The sequence below is a fragment of the Argiope bruennichi genome, chromosome 4, assembly GCF_947563725.1.
Source record: "Argiope bruennichi chromosome 4, qqArgBrue1.1, whole genome shotgun sequence".
NCBI lineage: Eukaryota > Metazoa > Arthropoda > Arachnida > Araneae > Araneidae > Argiope > Argiope bruennichi.
Genome location: NC_079154.1, coordinates 76,696,273 through 76,703,590, shown reverse-complemented (window position 1 = coordinate 76,703,590; position 7,318 = coordinate 76,696,273).

Here is a 7,318-nt window from a genome sequence, read left to right as displayed (position 1 = left end):
CATCTTGTGAGTCAGACGGGTTGAAAGATGAGAGGGCATTGGACAGCTACTTTCCGAGTTATGTAATTTAATACCCTGTTTTGTACATGCATGATGCGAGGAGGTTATTGAATAGTCAACTTGCTGTCTTTGTTTTTGAGATTATGTAACACGGAATCTGTCTGATATCTAGAAACTATTTGTACATTTTCTAGCCCGGGATTCGGTTGCAATAGTATATTAATATAAGAAAAGAAAACTTTCATTTTTTATTCATCATCCAAAAGGCTTAGTTAAAAACCAACAAGCAAAACATGCAAGCCTCCATAAATATAGATTAATCGTGCCATGTCAAGGAAGTTAGAACTGTTTACTTAGTTGGGTCGCTGAGTAATGATTCATCCTGTTGAAATATTTGGGGTGATTCACACATAGAAAAGGACAACGTACCTGAAAGATAATGAGGTCGATTCTCTCACGGTCCCTCATATCCTAGTTTAGAAATCGCTTCACAACTTATGAGTCAGAGATTTGAAAGAAGATGAAGGGCATAAGACACTGATTTTTCAAACTATATAATTTAATACCCCATTTAGAGATGCATGATATGTAAAGGTTATTGTAATAATCCACAACTTGTTACCTATATATATATATATATATATATATATATATATATATATATATATATATATATATATATATATATATATATATATATATATATATATATATATATATATATATATAAAAATCATATCTTATTTCGTGATCCAATTCCACTTTCGGGTTTAATTAACCCCTTTCTAAAAATAATGCGCCATCAGTACTACGTATCAAATGAAAGTGATACTTTTCGTTGCCCTTGTAAAGGTGTCAAAAGTCACCACATGTATTGAATTGGCACGAGGCCAGAAATCCTATCTTATATAAGACTAGTGATCATTTGTTTCGTTCTTCGTTCCTTTTTGCCTTTTTAGCCTTCTGCTTTTGTGGCGCACTAGGTCTTCTGGTAAATAATCATGTTTGCCTATATATATATATATATATATATATATATATATATATAATAATAATAAAGATATTCCGAAGGAACGGAGAGTAGCCACTTTCAAGAAAATTAGGGCTCCCATCTTTCGGTATATATCTTTATTATTATATGAAGAAGTCCACCGATAAAGCAGGACCGGATATTTAAAATAGACGAAGTAGGGGTTCCAAAGTCTTGAGGTTTATTTAGTGATACTTTCAGGGATATTTTACTTTGAATTTTCATTTTGAAAACTCGAAATTTTCAAGCTAACATCGAGTATTGTTTAAATTTCAGTTAGTTATTTTGGAATTTTTTTTTTCATGCTCGAAGGGCAGTGTGAATTATTATTGTTGTTGTTATTATTATTACATCATTGTCATTATCATTATTATTAGTACATCATTGTCATTATCATTATTATTATTACATCATTGTCTTTATCATTATTATTATTGCAATTGGCTGGCTCCTAAGTTACAGCATTAGAAACTTTATATCGTAGTGTTTTTTGGATTTTGATGAAAAGATTTTTATATTATTTTTTACCATCTTGTTTAAAATTAGTTAAAAATTTACTTTGTTAAACGCGAAGTACTAAAACGAATTCTTCTATTTAATACGAATAAATATTTTGTATTTCAGTTTGTCATGATATTTTACAGTGAAAGATGATAAATAAATATTAAATTAAAATCAATAAAAAAATATCGGTTTTTTATACTAGAGGGGGAATGAGAAGAGTCCCTAATAGTTTGATCGAACCCTTTATGTGAGTTTATTTAATTAGATTGTTAAAAAATAATCCATCATGGGAAATGCATGTGAGGTTTCATACAGAGCAAAGGATGTATGTCTAGAATATTACGAAATCGATTTTCTCACGATCGAAGGTCTTCCAACCCCTTCGCAACTCAGAGATTTGATAAAACTGAGAAGGACATCGAATTCCAGAATTATACAGTTTAATGTCCTGTTTCCTATATGTATAATGTCCTGTTACCTATATGTATAATGTCCTGTTACCTATATGTATAATGTCCTGTTACCTATATGTATAATGTCCTGTTACCTATATGTATAATGTCCTGTTACCTATATGTATAATGTACGAAGACCTTTGAATAGGATTCATCTTGTGAAAATCAGGGAATATGAAATCTGCTTGAACCTATGTTATAATTTTGTAGTGTGGAATTAAGTAATAGTAAAAGATATCAAAAATAAAAAAAAATGTTATTAATGTGAAAAAAAAAATATTTTTCTCAAGATTTAAAAGGCCAAATAAAGAAATCTTTAGATGTATTTCGTAAAAAATTTGATAAAACGAGTCGATTGCATAAGTAACAATGTCATGTTCAATAAGTATATTAGAGTTAAAAAAGTTAAACTTTTTTTCTTTTACTTTCCTTAAAAAAAATCTTGTAAATTCTCTTCAATCGTTCGAATTTAGGTAATAGCTCTGTTTCATCTTAACAAGACTATCAATTATATATTTGGCTTCTCTCTCTCTCTCTCTCTCTCTCTTTTTTTTATAAATTTGCTCTTGTTGCATATCGTTTATTGTCCAATAGGCCCTGAAAAATGAGAAAGAAATTTTAGGTTTAGATCTTTCCAACTTTTAAAAAAACCTTCAATCAGAAATAAGCAAATCAGCTGTGTAGTGAGGATTAGTATCTCTCCAAGGGGACTCCAGTTTTCGCTCTCATGATATTTCTCTTTAAAAGAAAGAGACATAAATTCGCTAATGTTTTGTCCTCATAGTGCCTCTCTTAAGAATGGCATCCAGGATATGTGTTTACCTTTTCCTCGATCGTCTGTCTAAGGCAAATTTCGAAGTCAAAAGAGCCAAATCACTTTTATTTTTCCATTTTTAGATTTTCCTCAAAACCGTTTAATCGCTTTCAAAGAACTACGTGCGTTTGGTGAATTCCAGTTTGCTGAAACATATCTGATCTTAATAAATAATGATAAAGGTGATTACTGATTATTTTTTAAATACAAAAATACTCCATCTCAGGAATCGAAAAAAGAAGTCAGTGAATTCAAACTTTCTAGAAAAGTCATTTTTATATAAAATGGAGAGACACATTATCAAGTAAAGAAATTTGGTGAAGCATTCCACAATCGACTTTTTCGTATGTTTTTACCTAAAGAAAGATGTTCTTTACACTGTTGATGCCTTTATAATGACGAATACAACAATTCTATATATAGCTATAATAAATAAAAACTAAATAATATTTTTAAAAAATGCTATTATAGATCTTTATAATAATTAGCGGCAAACTCATTTCAAACTGAATGAATGTTGCAGTGAAATTGAAACAAATGAAAAACCCAAACCTATGATATTGAAGCATATCTGCTTTTTCGAGAGGTTACATTTATTTAGGATTGACTTGGCTTTCAACTGTTATCTATCTTGCGTATTGTATTTTTGAGTTATCGTGTTTATGGACTTACCACGGGACTTGTAAACGGATCAAAAGGATTTCTATTTATGGATATGGCACAAAATTTTATAAAGTTCTAATATTCTGGTACATACGGATATCTTGGTGTACACAGTCGTCTTAAGTGCTCTCAGATAGCGGACATATATAGAAAGTTTCTGGCTAGAACGGATTTGGTTTGAAATTTGTTACAATGCTACAATATTATTGTAAATCATATACCAAATTCCATCATTCTAGTTTGTTGAATGTTTTTTTTTTTAATTACTGCTGATATAAATATCAGGACTTTTCTCTTTCTGAATGACCAACATGCCAGCAAAAATTTTTTTCCCAATATAGAGGTGAAAAACAAAACAAAAAAATGTGGTTGCTATTCATCACGCTAAGTTATGGTGTCTTGATGGTAAGGTTTCAACCTGTGTGTCAGAGGGTTCCAACTCGACACTCGCTTTCTCCGAAGAACCGTTAGATACCCTCCCCTGAAGTGGCTTGGATGTTTGAAGAGATAGTGCTGATTTAGGGGACTCCAGTTTAAAATTGCCTAGGGGAATTCAAATTAGCCCTGGTGTTGTCTTAAAATTGGACATAAATATAATTAAAAATTCAAAGTAAACTCTCGCACAAATCTACAATAAATTTGTCCATGTAAAATTCTATCTTAAACGATTCTACAAAATATCGAAAAATAAGAAATTAAATAAAGAATACAATAAAAAAATTAGATAATTAAGTTATTTAAACAAAAGCAAAAAGATATAAAGAAGCATAAGCATTTGCTGTTACTAATGCTTTTCTGGTCGATCTTTCACTTTGGTCACATTAGAGTAACTATTCTACAAATTGCAAAAATTCGGAAGGCGAATTTTCATAATAATTTTTTTATAGACTTATTTTAATTAATCTTTTTTTAATAAAAATATTTATTGGTAAATATTTTTAATACTATATAATAAATATTTTTATATTTATTATATAGTATTATAGGTAAATATTTTTTTTATTTATTTACGAATAAATGAATGAACGAGGCTATTCCCATATTTAATTTTGAATTGTCTCAAATCCAAGTCTTTGTAGTATTGTCCCAATCAATCGAGAACATTTCACTCCAATCCGAGACAAATATGGGCACTTTTTTTATTCGAAACAATGAGCCGAAAATCAGAATTGTTTCTGTTAATTAGAGGCATTTTATTCCAATCTGGGACAAATCAGGACGTTTTTTCAAATTGGAAGAAACAATAGAAATTAGAAATCAGATGTCCCGAATGTTCCGTGGCTTTCATTTTAAATATTCATTTTAAACTGAGGTAAGATGTAAAGAAATACAATTTTGTCTTGGCCCAAAATTTGGGCTGGCAATCTTTTTTTTTTTTTTTTTTTGCTTTTTACAAGATTTTTCTCAGAATGAGCTTCTTATCTCTAAAATATTTTTTGTCTTCCTATCCTTCTGTTATTTTTTTTAAAGAAAATATAATCTATTTTTTTGGCATTCCTCAGAATTATGCAATAGACCCACCACTCGTGCATAGATTTTTCTCGTAGAAAGTGATCTCACACAGCATCTCTTTACAATACCCAAATTGGCAATCGCTTTTGTATCATGGTATCATTTAATGTCCTCCTAACAGGTAGGTTAACGTGGTGTCTCATCTTCGTAGGTGTGCTTGCCCAAGAGCCTAAGGCCTTGTCTTCGGCACGTTCCATTGACAACAACCTCTAAAATCGGGAATTAATTTCATTAAAAATAAGACAAAAGCAATTAAACCGATCTTGCTGTGGCACCAACTGGCCTTGCCTAAAGCAGAAGGGCGCTGACCCCGTCTTCAGCCCACCTGATGTGAGAGCGCCGCCCGCAGTGATGAGTTGGCGGAAGACACTGATTTATAAACGTGTGTGCATAGACGCTGCATGCTTTATGGGGAGTGGGAAGTCATTCGATTTCAGACTAAATAGATGGGTGCAGGTATTGGATTGCGTCACTTTTGCCCGAGTATTAGGTAATGCTTATAGGGTTAAGTTGTTCGAGGAACATTATTTTAATTTATATTTTTTTCCTAGAAAATATCTTTATTTTGACTCTTATTTCTATCAATTAGAGCTTAACCAGGTTAGAGTAGGGACAGTTTTGAATATGTCATTAGATTGAGGGAGTTACGCAGAGTAAAAATTAGATTAAAAATGTTTTTATTCTAATTATTATATAATTAAATTAGTAGCAAAATAATTTTATGAATCATAAAATATTAAAAATATAACGCATATTTGCATCGAATGCCTAAATGTTGAATAATTAAAATCGTTAGTAAATAACTTAAATAATCATAATTAAATATTTATTTATAATATATTATAATATTAGTTATTCTTTTAATTGCCACCCGTCACGAGGGACAGCTCGTAATTGCGGATGAGAAGCTTTCAGCATGTTGGTTGGTTCTCACTACCATCGAAGGCATAGAAAACGGTGGGGGTCTGGTTCTTCCCATCGGTGACTGGAGGTACTTCTCAAGGGAAGGGTTGTAATTGGCCGGTGATGATCCTTAGAACTTAACCACAGTTCCCGTCAGTGTTGTTGTTGCGGCGGTCCAGTCATTCAGATTTTTCCGTGTATCTTCTGGCCAGCGGAGTAGCCAATTTATGGTTATTCTTTTAATTGGCTTTGTTATATTTCACTCAACAGGTCTTGTAAAATAATAACTTTTAAATATTATGTTTATTCAGAATTTATTTTTTATACTCTATTATTAAATAAAATAAAGACGATTTATTTCTTCATAAGGAAACTGCCAACTAATAATCATGGTTCATATTTGAAGAATTTTATTACTTTAGTCACAATTCTCGTAATATACAAAATAAAAATATAAACACGAGCATACATTTCTGCAAAATTACTGATGCAAAAATAAAACAACCTAACCTAAATTAAATCATCAATATGTTTATTTAGTTGGAAATGGATTAAAATGTGAAGCTAAATTGGTCAAGTGGAGGGATTAAGGGGATAGTGGACTTTAAAATAAGCAAAAATGGACAAAAACGTGCAATTTTATTTTTATCGTTTCTTCATCAAAATATATGTTTAAATTCAACTAAAATAGTGTTATAAAATGTATTGTTCAATAAAATGAATATTTGAAGGGTTAAGAGAAAAAAAAAGTACATCTTAATGACTTTTCTCAAAATGATATTGTAATTAGATTTAAATGTCTTTGAAATGTTCCAGATGTCTTAATTTTTGAAGAAATTAAATGAAATTGATAATAAGGATTTCGGTCAAACATTAAAAGTAAATGCTGTGTGCATTTTAAGTTTCGAGTTTTTTTTAGATAGTTAGAAGTCAATTTTAGTTCAGAAAAAAATAAAATTGCTATCGAAATTTAATGAGTGTGTATAAAAATATTTCTAAAAAATTAGTATTTGAGTAATTAAAAAAAACTTTGAATTAGAACTTCTTATTTTTGATGATTATAATCAGTGGCGGCTTGCCGACTCAGAAAAAGTACAGCGGTGAAATATAGGCTTTGGAAAAGAACAATACTAATTCGAAATCCCCAATTTGAGTTAATCAAACAAAATCTAGATTACCTGACACAAATAGACTTTGGAAAAAAAGTAATACTAAGTCGGAATATTAAATTCGAGGTAATAAAGTTTTAAAATTTTTCACTGTTGCCTTTGACTTACGGGTGATTTTGAATGCATCTTATTTTTCTGCTTCTTCCTTTAAAAAACTGTCTGTTCCATGAAAACTGTCTGTTTGTGCAGCCAGATTTTGATAAAACCATTACAAGAGTACTACTGTTTGCTTTTCACTTGTGTTTTCGTTAGTTATTGAATAATCAGG